At 32.9% G+C, this 24,137-nt stretch overlaps 1 protein-coding gene across 1 annotated transcript in view; it reads left to right on the top strand.

The window, feature by feature from the left end:
* The first annotated feature begins 1,929 nt into the window (after positions 1-1,929).
* The window catches only part of LOC126738415 (unconventional myosin-XVIIIa), a 563,322-nt gene continuing 541,114 nt past the window's right edge, over positions 1,930-24,137 (top strand). Inside the window, exon 1 of the mRNA XM_050443741.1 lies at positions 1,930-2,180. The gene's annotated coding sequence lies outside the window, so the exon portion shown is untranslated. The remainder of the gene's footprint in view (positions 2,181-24,137) is intronic.

The raw sequence follows: 24,137 nt of genomic DNA, 5'->3' as shown, positions 1-24,137 counted from the left end.
GCCCCTTACTGGTTTCGTGTCTTTCTAAAGTCCGAGATAAATGTCGCCAGTCACTATAGCCATTCCCCTCATTAAAACTATTATCAGAAACTTTAAATAATTTACAAGGAAAACAGTACACTGAATCTTTAGATTTTGAGTAAATAAACCAGGTTCTAGGAACTTTTTCATTGTTAGTTAATTTTTTTTCAAAGTAAGCGGCGCTAAAACATCTATTTAAATTATTAATGGGATAATTAATATTTTTAATTTGAACAGGTCGTATTCCTAAAATCAATAATCTAATATTATCCGTTAATATTTCGGGCCAATATGCTGGATCTTTAAATCGTTCTTCATTTACCTGAATAGCTTCAATGTTCTCAGTTTGCGTATTTGCTGGCGTATTCGTCGAGTGATCATCTTGTTTCAGTTCATCTCCTGATGGTTGTTGATCTCCATCATTTGGTTGCTCTACATCGGCATCGGCTTCAGTTGACGTCAAAGGTTGAACATCCGGCCTTTGGCTTGTTGAAGGTTGAGGTTGTGCGGGTTGTGGGTTCGTTGATGACCCAAAAAACTTTTTTAACGAACCTGCTAACCGCCTGTCATCTTCCTCCTTTTCTAGCTTCCTTTTTCGGTATTGGGAACCAGAAAGCCTCTTTCGACCATCAGCCATCTAAATCAACAAATATTTTTTTTAGAATTGGCACAAAAATCAGACATTACTTTTTTTCAATGAAAAATTGCTTAAGGCATGAAGTTCTAAATATTTGGAAGATATTAATAAAATATTTTAAACTTACCGTTAACAACACAAACACAATTTTTATATAAAATGTATTAAAAATAAACACTAATCGACAAGTAGCTTTAAAACTCGCAAATTAAAATAAATTTAAAACAAAAGGGTGGGAATTTCTAAACATTACACCCCCGCTTATTTCTGCAGCTCCAAAATACATATTATTTATTACACAAAAGTATTGAAATTCCGCAAGAAATAAATTTCGAGGAATTACTATTGGTGGTACCACAAATGTAAATAGCTCCGCATTTAGCTTCATTTAGCTTCCGCATTTAGCCGCATTTGCGGAGCTATTTACATCTGTGGGTGGTACTTTACGCGGCTCTTTTAATTACGCCGCCCTTATAACATCGTCAGCACCGGCGGCGGGATTATTATTTAATATGGGGACAAAGAAAGTCTCAATTTAACACTTTTTCAATCTGCCTGAAAATGTGTTAAAATTGAACGTTTGTGCCCCCATATTAAATAAAATCCTCAATTTGTCACATTTTCTATTTTCGTACTATAATTTCGGAAAGAACCTCACATTTCCCACTAATTTTAAGCGCACGATATATTAGAGCGAAAGTCAAATTACCCGCTATTATGACACCACAAACCCATTTTCACTTCCGGTTAGTACTACTCTTCGAAATTCAGAGGACGCGACAGTCAATCGACGTTCGGTGTTCTATTGGCTCTCTGGCACGGGAGTTTCCTATCTAAGTAGTATTATTAATCAATGCTCAAATATTTTTGGGTGGCCGTCACACAGACGCGAGTCTATTGTAATTGAGGTAGAAGTAGGCCAGTACATGATATAAAAAAAGGTTGAGATGCACCTTGAGTAGAAGACATTTTAATATCCCCGCAACATTTTCCTACAGGCAATAGGGGAAATCAAAATTTATATGAATAATATTAATATATAATGTCTGAAGAGTTGCCTACCCACATTTTCTTAAACGGAATTGCCGGTGCTGCCATCGATCGTTTGTTCATTAAAGCATATCTGCCTCCGGTTAACGGTAAATCCACATTTTCTGTTTGTTATTACGCTTTCGCTTATGTCATTACCCTTCAGACAGAGAGAGACGGCACGAAAGCAAATAATTCCCACAAAGTCAATGAAAGAAATGAAATGAAAATAGTCGAATTGCACCGCCCATGTCAGTGGGTGCGCGTAAACCGAGTGAGCGTCGGGAGTATCATCGAACTGTCAAAACAGACAGCGAAGACGTCAAAGACCAAAATATTTTTGTTACGGATTTCGGTAATTTCGCGATTCGCCCGGTGTTTATGACTTAAAAACGGAAAATGTGTTATGAGTGTTGTGTGGTGGTTTGTTTTTGAGTGAATTGAGGATTATACTGCCAACATTTAATCAGGAATTCAATAAGGATTTGCGAAGGTGCTCATTGATTAAATTTATTGTGCAAAATAAACATTAGATTGTAGTTTTTTTTTCATTGTTATCTGCTTATCAGAGCTGCCCTGATTGGAATTTTGATAAGCTGGTTAAGTACAAACCAACTACCAGATTTCCTATCGGTTTTAATTGATAAAATATCTTGGAAGAAACCAATCATCCTCCCTAGGTCTATGGGTCACACAGATTTCTTAGTTTGCTGCTTGAAAATTCTCTAATTTTTTTCACTAAATTCAATAGCATAACTATTTTGAAGTATTTAGGAATTTACACTAAAACTTGTATCTACAGTTTCCCAGCAGCTGATTAAAAGAAAAACATCTGATTGTCCTCAACCCTCAGCTGCTCTTTCTCTGTTGACAACAGAAAAGTTTTTCAGTATTGCAAAAATTGCTTCAATTAGTTTTTCAGATTGTTTATTCTAACTGTGCTATTCCATTATACAATATAGATTCAGAATTGTTTATATAATCATAAAAATTGCAAAATTATTAAAAGTTTACTATTATCATTTTATTACAGATTAGCTGCACATTCATTACTTCATATTCATATCATTTATTTATGTAGGAAGGTGGTTGAAAATTTTAAATGAAGGAATTTCAGGGTTAACCTGAGCCAATTTTGTAATCTAGCTTGTTAATGGGTCTTATATGTATTTATAGCACCAAAAGATGATGATCATAAGTTGTTATTTCCAACAGGAAATATTGCCCAATAACAGGAAATTGTTAATAATATATCTCCTAGAAATAGAAAACCAAAAATAGTCAAGTCAAGGTAATAAAAGCTTTATTATCTCAGTTTTTACATCTTTTTGCCAAAGCTGCAACATGAACACATACTGTATAATATAAATAAAAAAAATATGCATAATATCTATCCACCCTAACAACATTTGAAAAATGCTTTTTACTTATACTCATACATTGTACAGAAATACATAAACAAAATTGTATGCTACTAATATTGTTATATGTCCAGCAGATATACTAAAACTGAAAAGAAAAAGAACACTAATAAGTACAGTAGCAACACAGTTTTAATAAATAACAAAATATCAGAGTTAGAAATTAAGTGAAACCAAATTGAAAGTATTTCTCCAGAGTATAAAATGCAAGGATAACAAAAAATGTTTTACTCCTTGCCTAAAATTACAGTAAGAGTCAAGGCTTTTCATGCTTAGGGGCAGGTGGTTGTAGATTGTCTTTCCCATATATGAAAAAAAATTTTAGTGGTATTGTATATCATGTTGTGACTGTAGATTTCAAGAAGTCAATAAAAAAGGTTTGAATTTATTAGTTAGCATAGAGATTTTGAAATTATGATTGAAGACAGAGTTAATTGTGCCATAAGAAATAAACGATGGTTTACAATTTTCTCTTGACCCCACTTTAGGCTGCACCTCGCTAATTCCTTAAATATAATATTTCCATAAAAATGACCTGTGAAACAAATATTCGGACAGACTGAAATAAAATCATGTATTCAGCATGAGAAGCAATAGTATTAATCTATTAAGAATCAATATTCTAATTTCTGTCTAGAGTTTTTTATCATAGTCAAGACTTACGACTTTCTCAAAAAGACAACTCTACTACAATAAAAGCACAGAAAAACTACACACCATTGCTACAGAAATATATGTTTTCTGAAAACTTATGGACGACTAATTAAGACATAAGTAATGATACTCTATGTTTTTTGTGTTTTCAGTATAGTAGAGTGATCTTTTTGACAAAGCCATGCCCTCATAGGTGATGTCCTATTGCCAAAAGCACTAAGCAGCAATTAAAATATTGCTAAGAAAGGTAAGAATGCTGAATACATGATTTTATTTCATTTGAGTTCTCAGTAATAAATTACCATGTACAATCTATTTCTATGTGAAACAAATATTAGGCACAAAATTTAGTGCCTCTTAATATGTGACATTAATGATGACTCTTCCTTCATGTTGAGATACTCTGTTATTTTACTTTAGGTTAAGTAGAGGTATATTCTTTTTATCATTATCTTCCATAAAACATAACAAATTCACTTTGAAGTTATATAATTTACAATATAAACCTTCAAAATTATTGCTACAATATATAGATACTTTATGATTCCATTCATACCATTGAAAGTCACATATGACAATTTTCATGTTACTCAACAGAGTATGACTGCAATGCACAATGCACTGCAATAGTTTGTAGGTTATTTCTTTGTGATACATTTCTTTTTAACTTAGAAATAGTCTTAAGTTCCTTACCATGTCATTCAACTGTAATTACAGTTGAATGACAGAGGAGGAGATGATTTTAATCTTGCAGATAAAAGTAAAAGATCAGTGAAGTCACTTAAATATATGTTAGGTTCACATGGTTTGAGGATACATGTTAATTATTTTACCAGTGTCATGGAAAGTTTAGTGTATATTTTAGATTATGTGTGTAGTGCGTACAAATTTTAATGGTGTTGTGTCCTGTTCTGTAGTGAATCCAGATTTTCAGATCTGATCGGATTTATTGTCAATTTGATTTTCCCATGAAAGCATCTATAAGTGCTAATTGGTGTATTGTCTAAAAGAAATTTTAAGGCATTCCCTTATATGACAAACTACTGTCTGACAGTAATTAACCTTTAATATCCCTTTATCTCAAACTTATGGAAATCTTTAATAATAAATTTCCTATGGAGCATATTAAACCTTAAACTAAAAAACCTTGGATTACAAAGAAATTAAAAGTGTCTTATAAATCAAAAATATGGGATGTTTCTATCAATGTCTATTGCAATCTATTACAAAACCATAAAACTTGCCAAGACTAAATATTATTATTATTATTTTTTTTTTTTTGTTGGTATGTCCCCATTCTAACAAAATTACAAAATAAATTATATCCTAACCCTAAATGTATATAATTATTCTGCCATCAACAAATATATTAATAAGATATTGTATAATAAACTTAATCTATTAAATAACCAAATTTTCTATAAATCAATAATATATCTATCTAAATGTATATAAATATGTAGCAGCCCAAGATATACAAATAAGATAAAACTACCAAAAACTTAACCAAAACTTTCAAAAAAAATATAAAGCAACTAAATACATACCATTAAAATAATCAAAATAAGAAAAGTACAAGCAATCAAATTTATTTGATACTTAACACACATACTCAACGAGTAAACTCACTCAGACACCTTTTAAGTTTTGAAGGCTTCAAATCCACTAAGTCAAAAGCCTGATTAAATCTATTTCCCAACATGTGTGGAGTCGATTAATTGGAGAAAATTTACCATAGTTTGTATGGTGATATTTAACCAGAAAAAGGGATGTCTCTCTAAGGATTCTGGTATTGCATCTAAAGTTTATCCGCGATAACAATTCAGGGCAATCAATAGCATTATTAATCAACTTGTGAAGAAATATCATATCACACCTAGTTCGATAGTCCTCAAGAGAAGTCATATTTAGCCTTGACTTAAGTTCCAATAAAGACTCATCTCATACATTTAATTGCCAGGCACAAGTCCTGAGAAATTTATTTTGGACCTTATCAAGACTGTAAATATGGTTAGCATAATAAGGGGACCAGACTATGGAAGAATAAGACATGACACTACGAATAAGTGTAAGATATAAAACTCTGAAGGCAGCTACTGAAAAGTCTTGAGTATTTCTAGTTATAAAACCAAGAGTATGAAGGGCTTTACTAGACAAACTATCTATATGGGGTATGAAAGTCAGGGAACTGTCAAACAACACCCCCAAATCTTTAATTAGCGATACTCTTGAAAGTATATTATCATTTATGTGGTAGTCAAATGGGACAACTTTTCTAGATTTAGTAAAAGAAATGATAAAACACTTATCCTTATTAAGATGTAAACCATTAGAGACAGACCAATTATATAGAGAATCTATGTCTGATTGTATCATCAGGCAATCAGACAAGTTTAAAATATGTAAAAATAGCTTCAGCTCATCTGCAAATAATAGGAATTTGCAAAATTTGATAATACTAAAAATATCGTTAATAAGTAAATTAAAGAGTAGAGGCCCCAAATGTGACCCCTGAGGCACCCCTGAAGTAACCACAATAGGAACTGAAAGTGAACCCCTTACATTAACAAATTATATCCTTTTATGTAGGTAACTATTTAGCCAAAAAAGAAACCACTTAGGGAAACCATAGCATCTTAATTTAAAAATGAGCACTGAGTGGATGACTGTGTCAAAGGCCTTTGAGAAATCAGTATAGATGGAGTTGACCTGATGACCCTTCTCGAAAGCCTTGACAATGAAGTCATGATATAATACAAGATTTGTAGAAGTAGATTTACCCTGCCTAAACCCATATTGCTCATTGATCAAGAGACCTCTACAATGCCAAGTAAGATATTTGTTCAGGATAAGCTCAAAAAGCTTAGGGATAGCAGATAACATAACAATGAGCCTGTAATTTTTTATATCATCCCTGTCACCATTTTTGAATACAGGAGTTATAAAGCTGTCACGCCATTTCTCAGGGAAAGTTAATTTTAAAGACAAATTAAATAATGTACACAAAGGTTTAGACAAACTATAAACACATCTTTTTAGGAAACAGGTAGGAACAATATCAGGACCATAACTCAGTTTGTCCTTAAGACCAAATATAGATTCAAAAACCTCAGACAGGGTGAACTGGATAAAAGGCATGTCGACAGAATTCGCTACTGGAAAATTAAAGTTACTGAGATCAACCTCATCAGAGTGATAAACTCTAGAAAAATAGGTAGAAAATAAGTTTGCAATATCCTTCCCCGAATCTGCTGAAATATCATTTAAATGCATAGCATTTGGGATACCATGACTTTTATTAAGGGAGTTAATATGATTCCAAAATTGTGTGGTGTCAGACTGAATTGACTCATTTAAGGTAGCAATGTAAGATCTATAGCATTGCTCAGTATGAACTTTACATTGAGTACGTAGGTCAGCAAACAGGATATAATCTTTAGCTAAGTTAGTACTTTTGAATTTAGCATGAGTAGTCTTTTTTGATAGAATAAGATTCCTTAATTCTGGGGAAAACCAATGAGGAAACCTGGAAGGTTTATATATTTTTTTTGGTACATAGAGTGAGATTGCATATAAAACTACTTCATAAAAGTTATTCACTGAATTATTGATGTCTGAATCATCAAAAATACTAATCCAGTCCACTAAAGAAAAATAATCATTCAAACTTACAAAATCAGCATTTTTAAAATCAAAATAAGTTGTACTATAATCCAACATTTCAATCCTATCTCTAACTCTAATATCGCAAACTGTTGCTAAGTGGTGAAAGTTGTTTGGAAGAAGATTGTCTAAAGCTTGTTGAACAGTTATTTTATGGCACTCGTCAATACTGTTAAAAATCAGATCCAGAAATACACCGTGATTATAGGGATATATAGACTGGAGTTTGCTAATAATAGAGAGATGGAGCATTGTTATTTCTCTACAAGATGTTAAGAATTCTATAATGCATGACTACATTAGATGCCCATAAGATAAATTTATTTTACTGCTCTATTGCCTCACCTTCGCTGATCTGCTATCATTTCCTAATGGTGTGTTTGGCAAATGTTTTTACTTTATTCCTATATCAGCTAAAAAAATCATGGAAACCTTGCGAGAAGTAAACACTAAAGGTTCTTCAGGTTGGGATGGTATTTCAATAAAAGTTCTAGCATCCATCACCACGGTTATCATTGGCTGAATGTGTTAATGCCTCTTTTTTGGATGATGATTTTCCTTCATATTTAAGCAAGAAGAGGATACTCCTGCTAAATTCAGACCTATATCTCAACTTCCTTTACCCTCTCAAATCGTGGCAAAGCTGTTTAAAAATAAGATGAACGTATTCTTAGGACAAAAATCTCTCTTAAATAAGGCCCAACTTGTTTTTCAGTCTGCCAAGAAAAAATATGATGTTTTTCATCTGTTGAACAAGTTTTATCAAACACTCAATAATGGAGATGCAGCTGCAGTAGTGTTTTTCTTGCTCATAAAGGCCTTCGACAGTGTGTTACATAAAATTCTGCTGCAAAAATTTGAAATATATGACTTCAGAAGTTCAAGTCATTTTTATCTGACAGGTGTCCAAGGGTTCGTTTTGCTGGTTTTGAATCAGAGAAGTTATGTGTTCCAGCACTACTGTTTTTAATTTATGTAAATGACTTACCATCTACAGTAAAGCATGGACAATGCACATCTTTTGCTTATGATACTCTTTGGCATAGTAGAGATACAACTATCCTCAGAGGAATTATTATTTAATGTTTCAAAAACCAATGCTTTTACGAAGTTTAAGTTTATTTTAGATGTTTCTTTGGTTTCACAAAGCTGGTAATAATTTTAATAAATTCTTAGATTTACTTATTGTCAGTAGATTAAAGTTTGAAAATCACATTGACCAGCTCTGTTCTAGATTGACATCTGGCTGGTATGGGCAATTGGAAGCAATCTTATATCAAATATCAATAACTTATCAGATCACCAATGCGCAAGTACTGGTACTACCTGTAAGCTTTAAAAAAAGTTAAAACTTACTTCATTTTTTAAGAGAAAATTTTTTTGGAGTAAAAGTCAAAAAAAATCATAGTACCTTGACTTGTGGTCAATACTTGTGGTTTTTTATTACTTTTTAATTATAATTTACTTATTATTATGCATGGAAGGATATTATTTTATAAAAAGAACAAGGGCCAAGTAACTAATGAGTATTTCAAAATAAATTGCAATATCCTAACAAAAGTTATATTACAGGTAGTCTCTTACAAATAAATGTTTTATTGAAACTGCTGAAAATAAGTCAGATAATTATAGATAATTTTGCTGATAAATATAAGGACTCTAAAAGTATAATAAATAACTTGAATCCATTTTTTCTAAAGTCTTGCCATCAGATTTCAACTGGATCTGCACCAGAAATGTACATACATGATAATTGTCTTACCTCCATTTTTTTTAAACCCCACAAGTCCTGTCCAAAAAACTTGCCAAGCTCAAAAATAAAAAATCTGTTTAACCTAAGTTTCTTCATGGGGTGTCCAAGTTTACTAAAAATTCGCAGATTTGAGCAATCCATAAAAAGGGTGACAAAAATGTTGAAAACAATTATATGTTAACAATTATTTCATTACTTCCCAATGAAAGTCTGTAAATTTAACTTCGGATAAGTTTTTATTTTTCTTTGAAAAAAACAATTTACTTAGTACTCAGTGATAGATAAAATGGCTTTTTGAAAGGTAGATCCACTATAAGAGCCATATATCAAACTTTAGAAAAGATACTATGTTCTTTAAATGACAAAAATTAAACATTGGCCATGCATATAGATCTTTTAAAGGCATTTGATAGTGTCAGTCATGTATGAAATTTGAATTATATGGTATTAGAGGAGTAGCATTAAATGTCATTAAGAGTTATTTAGCTAATAGGATTCAGCAGGTTATAGAGAGATATGAATTGGGTAATATTTAGTCAACCCATTTCCCAAGTGGGAAAGACATTTCCTGTATGGTAAGATGGCGAGATCATTAAAAAGATCAAAACCAAGGAAAGTTTTTAAACAAATTTAGAAAATCAAAAATAAGCTTTTGGTGGGACAAGTACAGACAAATAAAGTAAAAAATTAAAATTAACATAAAACATTTATATGATGATCATTTAAGTAGAGTAGAAGCAGGTTTATTTAGGGATCCCAGGTTTTGCTGGTCGCATGTTCGTAATCAACAAAAAGAATCTGATTTTCTATCTCAGGTCTCCTATAAGAATATGTCCATATCTGACACAAAAAATATTGCTAATATCTTTGCAACATATTTTGGTTCAGTTTTTGAAAATGAATTACTTGTACATCACTGTAAAGTCCTTCCAAAGCATACTTTTGTAGAAGGAAATTTTCTGCAGAAGAGGTTAGGGATTCCATTACAAAACTTAAAGGGAACCGATCTATTGGTCCTGATGGTCTGCCTGGTTACATAATAAAGGGCTGTGGTGATTTTCTGGTACCACCTTTTTTATTTATTTTTAAGCTTAGCCTACAGACATCAACTTATCCTGATGAGTGGCGTATCACTAAGGTAATTCCATTGCACAAAAACTATAGACCTGTTACCATTTTGAATGCTGTTTCTAATGTTTTTGAGATAACTTTATTTCATAGATAATATGCTGAAGTGAGTCATAATATATCCGAATACTAACATGGATTTTTGCCTAATAAATCAACATTAATTAGTTTGATTAGAATTTGTCAATTTGTTCACAATGCTTTGAATAATAAAAGGGGGTTGATGTCATATATACCGACATGGAGAAAGCATTTGATAAGATTCAACATTCCATAATAATAACATCTCTGTATGAAAATAATATAACTACAGATTTAATTCAGTTAATTTCTTCCTATTTAGAAAATAGTTTGTAGAGGTTAAGGGCGCCAGGTCTGATGTTTATACTAGTACATCAAGAGTTCCCCAAGGTTCCAATTTGGGACTTCTGTTATTTTTGGTTGCCATGAATAAAATTGCTTCTGTTTCTAATTATTCACAAAAACCGCTTTTTGCAGATGATTTTAATATAGATTTTTACATGGAAATTACCTCTCTAGGTGATTGCATCTCTCTGCAGAATTATTTAGATAGGGTTGTTGATTGGTGTAATGCAAACTCATTTCATTTCAATAATAAAAAATGTTCAGCCATGTCGTTGACACTTAAAAAAATATAGTTAATTATAGCTACAATAATAGAGGTACCCAGCTTGAACATTCCAGCAATGAAAATGATTTAGGTGTAATTGTAGACTGTAATTTAGCTTTTACCAATCACATTATTAACACAATTAATGAGGCACACAAAACAATGGGTTTCATTATTAGAACTACCAAAAACTTTAATGTTGAGTGTTGCTTAAAACTGTTTGATAGTCTGGTTTTACCGAAGTTAGAATATGAAAGCATAATTTGGTCTCCACAATATGACGTCTGGATTAAAACCACAGAGCGTGTACACCGCAAATTTTTAAAATATATGTTTTTTAAGAGATATGGATATTATGCCGAACAAGGTTATAACCATAATTTGCTTCTGAAAATATTTAACAGTTTATCCCTAGAAAATCGGCGCATTAAAACATCCCTGGCGTACATTTATAAAATTTTAACAAATAAGATTGATGCTCTTCGAATTATGGCAATGCTGTCATTCTTCATTAATGTTGGTAATACCAGACAAAGAAAAAATTTTCATCTTGATTGTCCTAGAACAAATATATACAAGAAATCACCAATGTATAGAATGTGTGATTATTTTAATATTTATGCCTCTGACCTTGATATTGCTAGATTAGATTTGCTACAGATTTAAGACTTTTTACAGAAATTATTGACATTAGACTTTTTGCTTCTCAGTCTCAGGCCTGATATGGGTAGTTGTAAATACTTAAATATATTATAGATTATAAGAAATATTTTAAAGTTTTTATTGAAGAACAAATTGATGACTGTCAGTAAATTCTTCATCGAGACGGACATGACGTCGCGGCAGCGCGATGAGCTTAAGACAGCCAAATCGGAGTTAAAGCGACCCAAAGAGGAAGGAGAAATTAATCTTTATATAAGATACATCAATGGTTCCCCCAGAATTGTAGCAAAAAACTAGATTCGCCTTAATTTTTACATGCTAGTGAGACTTTTATTCTTGCCGCCATTTTCACACCATATGCATCACTGAGACATGGTTGAGGCCAGAGAAATCTAGTGGTGAAATATTTCCAAATACTTATGATGTTTATCGGTCGTACCGAAAATTTGAATCCGTTAATGCCATACGTGGTGGCGGAGTTCTCTGAGTTTCTAAAAACATTGTGTTTGAAAAAATTAGTTTGTCTGATTTTTGCAACTGTATTGCGCCCTCTATCGATGTTGTTGGCTGTAAATTTACTATTAGGTTACAGATATTTTACATGATTGTTTTGTACATCCCACCATCTATCACATCTGTAATTTTCGAGCAATTTCTGGATCAGTTTACAGTTTTATTATCAAAGCTAAACCATAATGTAATAATAGTGGGCGATTTTAACTTGTCTGATTTCTCTATTAACTCACCTACAGGTAATCATGTTAGTCAAAAGTCTATTGCTTTGAATAATTTTGCTAACACTTTTAATCTTGTTTAGTGTAATCACATCTTAAACTATAATAACAGACTAGCTTCTTGGTTAAAGATTGCATTGGTTTCCTGGCTGATCTGCTGACCTACATTTTCAACTTAATACTGTCAACAGAACAGATTCCTGAAATTTGGAAGACTGCTAAAATAATACCTATTTTAAAAGCTGGGGACGCTGATCAAATTGTGAACTACAGGCCAATCTCATTACTCTGTAACTTCTCAAAAATTTTCGAAATTATCCTGAATCGGTCGCTATTTAGTCACGCAAAAGAACTCATCTCTGTAGACCAGCATGGATTTTTTAGCGAGCGATCTTGTGTTACTAACTTATCCTGTCTATCTAGCCACATCTGTGAATCACTTGATGTTAATACTGTTGATGTTATTTATACCGACTTCCAAAAAGCCTTTGATCGGATAGATCACTATATTTTCTGCATAAATTAACTCAGTATGGTTTTTCAGGAAGATTATTTAATTTATTTCATTCCTACTTGATTGGTAGATCTCAATATGTCGAATATGAGGGCTTTAAATCTAAACTTTTTAACGTTACATCGGGTGTGCCACAGGGCTCGAACCTGGGTCCGCTCCTGTTTAGTTTTTTTATAAATGACTTGATTGAGTCACTCACTTGTCATAGGCTGGCTTTTGCCGATGATTTGAAGCTCTATTTAAATGTATATGGTTTGGACGATTGTGTTTTTCTTCAGAACTGCCTAAATACATTGGAGGTATGGTGCGCTGTTAACAGGTTAGGCTTGAATGCGGCTAAATGTGTGGTCAGTTACTCTAGATCAAAAACTCCCTTAAATTTTGATTACATTATTAATGATACTATTTTGAGAAGATTAGAGCAAATTACTGATCTTGGTATTTGACTCTGAATTTACATTCGTTCCACACTTCAACAACATAGTCAAGTCAGCCCTGAGAAGACTTGAGTTCATAATTAGAAGTTCTCAGAGTTTTACTTTGGAATCTACTTTAAGACTGCTTTTCTGTTGCTTTGTGAGATCAAAACTGTTTTGGTGGATCAAAACTGAGTTTGGCTACATTATATGGAACTGGCTGCATTATATGGAACCCGCTCTATCAGAATCATGTTGGTCTCCTTGAATCTGTTCAGCGTAGATTTGCTAAGTCTTTGGCCTTCAGGCAAGATGGCATATATCCAGTTAGAGTTACATCCATTACATCTCAGAAGAATGATCTTCTCTGTAAAATTCCTGCATGCGTTACTGAATGGATTCATTGATAGTCCTGTACTTCTTTCTGGTGTACGTTTCATGGTGCCTAGGCTTAATGCTAGACATCACCTAACATTCTTTCTGCCAAGGCCTCATACTAACATCCTGTTGAAATCGCCACTATATACAATATGCACTATATTTAATCGGATCTGTCACACCTGCGATATAAATTTCTCTCCGGTTCATGTGATTGTCGATATCTTGGTTTGGTGGATCATTATTCTTGGGATTAAGAGCCATGTGTTTAAGTTATAGTTAGTAGGTATATTGCAGTTAATTTAAGTTAATTTTGTTGAATATGTGATTATCTTGTTAAACTTTTATAATTGGGTTTTTATATCAGATTAATAGTTATTTGTTCTAATTTTTGAGATTGTGACTTTACTTTTTTTTTTGGATTTTATTTTAGAGTAGTAAGTACATAATATTATAGGTGGTATCTGTAAGTGGCCTCTATGACTGATGACTGTTGATACTGTATAAATAAATAAATATTTTAAAATCAAACAAGGTAACAAGGATGGGGGTACATCAGGGGTCAGTTTTGGGTCCCTGGATGTAGCCTATGCGAGTGAGCTTCCGGAGGTCTCTCCTGAATATATGGTACTATGTGCAACAAAATCGACAAGAAAACAATTCTAACTTGATGTTTCAAAATCAAGAAGTGCGATCTTCAGGGGAAATTTTGTTCTTGGGGGTGAATGTTGATCGTAGGTTGGATTGGAGAGCACATGTGGGTGTATAAGTTTTAGTTTTGCCCTAAAAGTTGCAAAAGTTTTTTTTTTATTGCCTAACATGCTTACATTACCTATATGAATTTTATTGCTTCAGAAAAGGGGCTTAAGAAATGTGTTTCAATTAAGTTCAAGGGAAAGCTGTAGAAATATATTTGCACATAATAATTTATTAACCACAACTGGAATGTACATTTTAGCTTCTATGTTGTTTATTCGTAAAAATAAAGATTTGTTTAAAGAAGATGTGATATTAAAAGTGACCATAATATATTATAAAGATATATAAGTCCTTTCCTGAAATGTTTTGAAATGTTCCCATTTGTAAATTGAAGCTGGAACTTACTAAGAACTTGGTTAAGAAGTAATTTTTTGCTTTGAACAAATTTTATGAAGATAAAGATAAAAATCTGTTAAAGTAATTTTTATTTTTGTTTTGTCTGGTAAAGTTCTAGCTTCTTTGGCTGTAGTCTGGTCTGTATACTTATTGTTTGAAGAATGTTTGTTTTTGGTTTCTTACATAAGTTTCTTATTATTTTAAAAGTGTGCCTTATGGCTTTGATAAGTTCCACATCCTAACTATACTGAACAAGACCATTTTTAAGTTTAATTTTTCTTTGAAATTTAATTTATATTTTTATAATATTTTTATGTCTATAAATCAATTTGATCATCTATAATGTATCTAAATTCAATATATATCATTAGGTAGTTTTATTTTTTATCAAGACAGCTTTTTTTACAACATCTCGGTGATGGTTAAACAAACAAACAACTTTGTTCTTCTCTCACCCATTTTTGTGAGAATGAAACTCAGTCATTCAGGACAATCGATAAATCCTCTCAAGAGAAAACATAGACAAGTATGAAGTCTCCTTGACCTTAATGGATCAATATATAAGAAAGAGACCTTAGCCAGTCATAATTAAACTCTATGATCCAACCCCAATCTGTATGCTGCAACTCTCAAAAATCTATTCGAAACTCTTTCAAAGACACAGTATAGTGTTAGCAACTTCTTTAAGTAGAGAAACTTACAATTTCAGATAATCTAGAGTTAACTTGCAACATAGAGAGATCTTACCACATTTATCAGTGTTGAGGTTTGACAGAAAATTGAGGAGAGGAGGGTGGGTGATCTGGCTTAAACATTGGAGATACAGCACCACTCCACTATCTGTTTAAGGTTCTTTCCAGTTATGGTATAATAAAAAGAGTTGTACTTATATTATTAGAGAATATTTTTAAAGAAAAGGACCTCCATTCAAGTGCACAAGTTTGATAATACATTAAATAAGAAAGAAACCAAAGGCAAAATCCGTTTTTATGCTGATGACACAGCAGACTTATCTAGTGTACACCAATAATCTTTCAACTTAACCCTTTTCTGTTAAATAAGTCATATTTTACTGAAATAAAGTGTAAAGTGTATATTTTCATGAAACTATAAGAAAATATCTGTTCTACCTGCCTATAATTTAAAAAAAAATACTATTTTTATTCCACTTTACGCAATTTGAATCAATTCCAAAATAAAATAAATCTGTTTGGGAAGTGGTCCAACTGGGCAAAAATAAATAACTACATCAACCGCGTTTAACAGGCACGCGGCCTTTTCGGAATTTTACATAATATTAAAATAAACACAATATCTTATTTCCTCTATTAGTTAGTCCGTTACCCGCGTTTTAGATTTCGGTTGATCTAGGTCGATGCCATAAAATTAATGTGAATATGCCAGGTGATACTAATTTTTTTAAGGCCGCATAAAGTGGTTACTTCCGCCTATTGTTATTTAAAAATGTATCAAAATTACTAAAATGATTTATTTATCCTACCTAACCTGCCTAGATTAGAACTTATGCAGGATTTTGTCCTAATATTATCTTTAAACCAAGTATTGTGATCATTATGTTTAAGAATAATTTTTTTGCATAAACCAAACACCTTAGTAAGTAAGGAGAGGGTGTAGAGGGTAGTTAGTCTATTAAGACCTGCAAAACATTTCTTCACTGGAGTCTAAAACTTTTCCTTGAGCACTATGCCCCTAGGCAAGACACAGTGTGATTAGAATAGTGCTTGATGAGACTGTCAACTAGAGAAAAGCACACAGTCAAAGACTGTGCGTCCAATAAGTAGTATCCTTTTACATTTCTTGAAAAGTATATGGGAAAATTTAGTTGTTTTGCCACTTGGTCAAGATGTTTATTTAAATTCACTTTTAAAAGCTTTACAGACTGTATCTTAATTAGTCTATTTACTCTACATCAACATCCCAAGAATGAAGCCTTTCTTGTATTTAACGATAACAAGGAGTATATCAGGATAATCAGTGTCAGCTAAAAGGTCTACCGGACTGTTTATTGTGAGAGTTGTCTATATCATTAGTCATGGTATTAAAAAAAGAGAGAAGGACCCAGAATAGATCATTGACTTAATTTTTAAAGCACATTAAAGCTTTATAACTTCATATTAGCTTTCAGAGTAAAATTTTATGAGAAATACAATTGAAGGCTTTAAAGAAGTCACAAAGGATGGCTCCTACATATTCACCATTTTCGAAGCCCTCAACAACATATTTGACAAAATGGCTGATATTGTTGGTCTTTGCTACCTAAAATCAAATTGTTTGTTTGTGAACATCTTTCTGATTTAAAGAAAAGTGATCTATTTATTTTTTGATAGAACAGGCACTAATGTAAGGGACCTATTAGCAATTAACGACAGAAATTAGCCTTCAATTTTGTTCAAGAAATCTTAGAACATTTAAAGCACAGAACACAAATATATAGAGAAGTGATGGTTGCATACAAACTGATAGAAATTCTTCTGACAAATCAGCTAGCGTCCTCTCGCTTGGCAACGGAAACTGTTGTAACTAACTTGACAGTTTGACGTGCCTAATTGGACCAATCAAAATGGTAGAAAGGCGTGGCCAAATTAAGGCGGGAAATCAAATTTCATTTAATCTGTCAATCTTATCATTTAGTCGTAATCAAAAGCAAACGTCTACTCAAAAAGGTTACTCATAGAGAAAAGGGCCTTTTTATTTTATTTTATATATCTAAATGAGTTAATTTACTGCAAGAATCTACGACAGTGTACTAACAATACGACATATCACTAATTGGACAAATGGAAATAAAACAATGTTTTTATTTAAAACATTTATTATTTAAGTTTCCTGAAAAAAAAATTACTTAAAATGATATACATAATATACAATAATTTATTATAAAGGAAATTATATAAATTAGAATTAATCTAAAAATGTTTAAAAGAACTTTGTTAGCCTTAAACTACCCTAACTTTAAATAGACTAGAAAAGGTTGTCAAAATTTTTGTGATATTTTCTCATCATACATCTAAAGGCATTCTTATTAGGTTAATAATATCCTCATTTTATTAACACAGTTTCAATAGAGGATGAATTATCCTTATTTAATATGTACTTGTATCGGTTTCCTAAAGAAAAATTAAACCGATTTTAAAAATTAATTAAAAATTCTATAGCAGAGTATTATTGAAAGAAAAAGTATATCCATCTACAAAACAAACTAAACTCTTTGAAAATGAAAACAAGAAAGAAAGAAAGAAAGAAAGAAAATGTGCTATATTACGTAAGAATAATCTTGTGTACAAGCATCCTACAAGCTAAAAAAACAAAACAAAAATACAATTTCAAAAATTGACAAAACAATGAACAAAATTAAACAACAGAAGACAAAACTTTTTGAACATACTTGAATTAAAGATAACTAAATAAAACAATCAATTATTCAATAAAGGTAAACTAGTTGACAAAACTAGAGAAGAAAAGGGGGAAAAAAAAACTTTCCAACATGTCCAAGGTTAAAACCTATATCATTAAAAAAGTCATCCAGGTTATAATATGCCTTAGCCAATAAAAGCGACTTTAATTCTCTTTTAAATTTCTTAACATCCGATATATGTCTAACACATAGAGGAACATGATTGTAAATTTTTTTACTTATGTAAATTAATGAGTTTTTGGTAAGGGAAGACGTTGGAATAGGTAGAGGAACATCATTTACACGACGAGTCAAATGGCCAGTGTCAGAGGGTAGTTTGGGAATTTTGTGAATAAGAGCAGCTGTTTCTAAGATAAAGAGTGAAAAAAGAGTTTTTCAGAAATGAATAGGGGTTTGCAAGAATCTCTTAACTTAGCAGAACACAGGTATCTAACTGCTTTTTTTTGAATAACAAAGACAATGTGAAGTAGCCCCTTATTGGTTAAACCCCAAAAAGGCAAGCCATACCGAATATGAGATTCAATAAGTGAAAAGTACACTGAACGTGCAACCACCCCTCCCAGCTCTTGTTTTGCCATTCTTACTGCAAAACATCCAGAAGATAACTTCCCAGCTAAATGTAAAATATGATCTTCAAACCGAAGGCGACCATGAATGGTAATTCCTAGGAACTTGCAGCACTCTTTATTCTGCAAGAGGGAATTTTCGTCAGACACAGAAACATCAGACCCTGAACATGGCACTTAAACCCCATAATAGACGTCTTTCTTACATTAAACACGAGCACACCACCCTGATAAAATCTGAAGGTCTTCAAGGATACAAGTCTTGTTTTTGAAGGTGGTAGACAATGGTACGTTTCGGTTGGTAAGTATCTCCAACCGTTATCAAGTGTAAACTGACAGCAAACTACTATTCTATAGGCTTATATACTAGATGTGTGCAGCGATGTGGTAGGGGAGGGGAGGGGAGGGAAAGTCATCCGTGAAAAGAGTTGGGGGGTGGGGGAGGACGGCTGACTCTTCACGTCCAACCATCCTGCAACCACCAAAGTAGGCATCATAAGATCCCTCTACAATAGAGCTCGAACCATCTGTAGAAACGACGAGGATCTCAAGACTGAAGTGGATACCATCTACAAAGACCTACAACAGAATGGATATCCAAAGAAGCTAATAAGTAGGACCATCCAAAGGACGCGTCCAAATCAAATCAGAAACGAGGCCACCACGACAACCAGACTTCTACCCATACCTTACATTGGGGGTACATCGGAACAAATCCGACGCATTGCCAGCAAGTAGAATATTAGATCTGCCTTTAGATCTAGCACCACTATCAGAAGCGTGGTATCAAAGACCAAACCAGATGGCATGGTGGATATCAAAAATAGCGTCTACCGGATCCCATGTGAGTGCGGTGACTCATACATAGGTGAAACGAAGCGCCCCCTAGAAATCAGAGCGAAGGAACATCGCAGCTGGACCCAAAGAGGAGAGGTTTCCAAATCCATTGGTCAGAAGCCAAGATTCTACACAAGGAACAGCACTGGCGGAAGAGGAAGTTCGTAGAGGCAGCTTTCATTTCACAGCCTCTACTCTCAGGACAGTGTAGAGAGACGCTTGGCCCCCCCCCCGCAACTCTTTTCACGGATGACTTTCCCTCCCCCCCTCCCCTTCCACATCGCTGCACACATCTAGTATATAAGCCTATAGAATAGTATTTTGATGTCAGTTTACACTTGATAACGGTTGGAGACACTTACCAACCGAAACGTCGTGTTACAGTTACGACGTCGTGTTACAGTCGTGTTACAGTTAAAAACAGCATCATGAGTCCCTTTACCGGCTTGAAATCCAAACTGATTTGCATACAAAATGCCATTATGATGTAAAAAGGACAAAATTCTGCTTTTTGCAAGTTTTTCAACTATCTTAGAGAGGGTAGACAAAATAGAAATGGGACGGAAATTACAAGGCTGATCTAAATCTCCACCCTTATGAAGAGGGATAACCACTGCCTCTTTTAAACATGAAGGAAAAATGCCAATATGTAAAGAATTGTTTATGGCAGAAACTAAAGCATTTAAGGCTGAATCAGGCAAAAAGAGTAACAGCCTCGAAGATATCCCATCAGCTCCAGATGATTTATGGTTTTTTAGGCGTTTGATTTCATTTTTTACTTCGGTTAGATCGACAGGATGAAAGAAAAAAGAATGCTCAACCAACACTTGTTGAAGATAGTGCAGGGGATCAATGTTACTATGAATGCCCTTGAGCAAGATATTAGGTATATCACAATAATAGTCGTTTAAAATGTCAGGTCTTAACTCCGGTTCAGATGCTTTTCTATGGCAATGTCTAAAATCATTAATAATCGACCAACACTCTCTTTGCCTATTTGATAACATATTTAAGCGATCCCTATAATAATTAGATTTTGCTGCTTTAATTGTCTTTCTGTACAGACTACGGTATTTCTGATGATATACAAGGATATTTTCATTTGTGGTATATTTGCACAATTTAGTCAAAAAATGGAGGTTTTTAGCTGAAATTCTAAGGCCTCTTGTAACCCATGGTTTTCGTTTCTTAGTTTTAAGCCTCTTTTTAGGAAAGCACTGATTGATCTTATCACACAGAACTTGAAAAAATAAAGTAAGTGGGTCAGAAGCCGTTTCAATTGCATTCCAATTTACCGAAGCTGTAGCAGCAGAAAAAGCATTGAAATTTCTCCTGCTGAAAATTCTTCCCATATAATGAGATGAAGATGATACAGTATTATATGGCATTTTAGCAAGAATAGCTTCATGGTCGGAAATACCAGATGGGAGTACTTTGTAGTATAAACATATATCAGTTACATAGTATATATTTGAAAGAACTCGTCCATTATCTCAAAGAGACCTACGTAACTAGAGAAAAAAAATTAAAACTCTAAGTCTCAGTCTCGAAATATCTTTTTAATTAATCAGGTAACATGTTTCGCTAATAAAGCATCATCAGACCTACAATAAACAGAAAAACACACGTAACTACAATAAAACCTTACACTAAAACAAAATCAAATATTAAAAATTAGTTAAAATTACCTTATAGCGAGATGACCTGCTAAGTACTGACAAATAAAATTTAAATCTGAGAATACCCACATATTTTGTAATAAAAACAATAACGCTCTAAAGTTGATCTTGGTGAAACAGCAGACCGTTAACCACTCGGCCAGCCCTGCTTATGAATATTAGAGTCAAAGGCATATATGCGTATCGTGAGCAGAAACAAGAGGTTAGATAAGATTATTAAAGATAAGTCCTGGCTCCAAGGCGAAAACATCATTAACGCATGTCAACATTGCACTCTTTTTGGCTTTGGTGATTTCCATTTTCTCCAAGAGATCCAACTTTCTACCCTTAGGGCACTCGTGAACAATGGAAACATTTTCAGGGACGGAAAAACTATGACCCGTTGATAATAAATGGTTAGCTTTATTAACTTAGGTGTTCCTGTACCCTTGTGGATACTCTCCTTCCAGATTGTCCCACATAAACAGCAGGGCAATCCTTACAATTAAGACAATATACACCCGATTTAGATAGAGGATCACTTTTATCCAACGTCTTTAATAGGTTCTTTCTTAGCGAGTTAGTCGTTTTTGCAAGTTGTTGAGAAATGCCGCCGAAATAACTAAGGCATCTAAAATTATTATTGTTGGTGATGTTGTTCGGTGGGTGGACGGATAGGACAGTTTATATTTATTATAAAATTTGTAATATAATTTGTTTAAGCTGTAAAGTGAGAAATTATTGTTTACAGCAATTATTTTTATAATATTATGTTCTTTTTGAAAAGCGTCTTTGGACAGAGGTAATTTAAATAAACGGTAGAACATTGAATTAAAGGCTGCATATTTGTGTTGATAAGGGGAATTGGAGTTAAATTGGATTATATTATCTGTTGCAGAAGGTTTGCGATATACTTCAAAAGAAATACTGTTATTATTTCGGTATAAAAGAAGATCTAAAAAGGGTAATTTTCCGTTTGTCTCTCTTTCCAGCGTAAAAGAGATCTGAATATGAAGGGAGTTAATAAATGACAAGAAATCCAATAAATCATTCTCGTCACCAACCCACAACACGCACACATCGTCCACGTATGTACCTTTTATAAGCTCTCAAAAAGCCCGCAAAACGACTTTTCATGATTTTCTCCTCCAAGTGACTCATGAAGATCTCGCTCACAAATGGTGAAAGACAAGAACCCATGGCGAGACCAGATTTTTGCCTAAAGAATTGATCATTAAATTTGAAGAAATGTTGTTCCAAAACTAATGATAAAAGGTGGATAAGATTATCTACCACCAGTTTTGGCAAAGTACTATTATTGTTTAGCAGGATTTCAACCAATGTTAAACAATCTGACGAGGGTATGCTAGGGACCAAGTTCTTTACATCTAAGGAAAGCAAAATGGCATTGTTTGGAACATCTATTTGCTTTAGATAATTGGCAAATTCAATTGAGTTTTTAATGGAGAATTCGTTCCGAAAACCAGTTACTTCTCTTAAAGTATTGTTAAGCCAAGAGGATAATTTGTAGCAAGGAGAGTTTACGAAGGAAACTACGTCTTATCGGGTTCCCCTCCTTATAAATCTTAGGTAAGCCATAGAGCACAGGAGTACGTGGGTTCATAGGGTATAGGTTAGATTTAGTGGTGTTAAAGTATTCCAGAGTTATAAGACATCGATCTAGAGAATTCTTAAGTTTTGAGAAAAAAATAATCGTTGGATCCCTAGTAATAGCCACGAAGTCGTCAGTCGATAGAAATTTCGTCACTTTAGCCACATAGTCGAGTCTATTCATGACTACCAAACAAGAGCCTTTGTCTGCTCTGGAAATTAGACGATCATGCGTTTCAATTTTGTTTTTAACAGAATTAAGGTGTTGTTTGTTGTAATTATTAGGGACAGAGTTATGTCTCAGAGTTAAGAAAATTAATTATTTTTGATCGTAAAATGTTTTTGTTAGGAATATTAACAGACTGGATGATGTTCTCAGCCTCCACTGCCAGGACCTCTCTAGTATTTCGATTTATTTGTTGATTTTAAGTTTAAATTTAAGATATTTTCTTCCTCGGTGGTAAAAGAAACCTTAGATAAATTAAGAAAACGTTTATGAAACAAGTTATTATTGCTCTTACCCAGCTCCCGCTTCTGCTCTATATGGTCAGGACTCTTTGGTCTTTGATTTTTGTTTTAGTGTAAGGTTTTATTGTAGTTACGTGTGTTTTTCTGTTTATTGTAGGTCTGATGATACTTTATTAGCGAAACATGTTACCTGATTAATTAAAAAGATATTTTGAGAGTGAGACTTAGAGTTTTCATTTTTTTCTCTAGTATATATTTGTTGGTCTCTTATAATACTAACAACATATCTTGGAACTATAATTTTAATAAAAACTTAGTTCAAGGACAGAGGTTTACATAAAATAAAAAGAAACTCTTAAAAAACACAAGTTTTAAGAAAAACTTTAATTCTGATCCATTCCGGGTGCTCAGGTCTCTTAGTCTCTATACCTATGTCTCGTCTCAATGATCACAGGAAATGGTATGATACAAGCATGAAATAAAATTAAAAAAATAGGCAGTGCAAACCTTATAAATCAATTTACTAAATGATTCATGTGAAAAAAAGACAAAATAAATGTTTAAATAAATATGTATTGTAGTGTAAAGCCAGCAGTATCAGCATTATTAAAATTTGTGGAGAGAACTGATGAGAAGAAATTCTATAGCTCAAAGTCTTAATAAAATTTACATTGCATATCGCTTTCCATGTTTTTCTTGTAATAGGAACTGAAGAAAATAAAAAAATCTTTTATTACTATTGAACCATTTAAAATATACATACCCTTACATCAAGGAAATATCTGGAAAACTTTAATGAATTTTTAATTGTGGAATAGAAAATG

Source organism: Anthonomus grandis, chromosome 7 (genome assembly GCF_022605725.1).
Source record: "Anthonomus grandis grandis chromosome 7, icAntGran1.3, whole genome shotgun sequence".
Classification (NCBI taxonomy): Eukaryota; Metazoa; Arthropoda; class Insecta; order Coleoptera; family Curculionidae; genus Anthonomus; species Anthonomus grandis.
The sequence above is the reverse complement of the archived record's forward strand: the minus strand, read 5'-3'. Positions and strand labels throughout refer to the sequence as shown.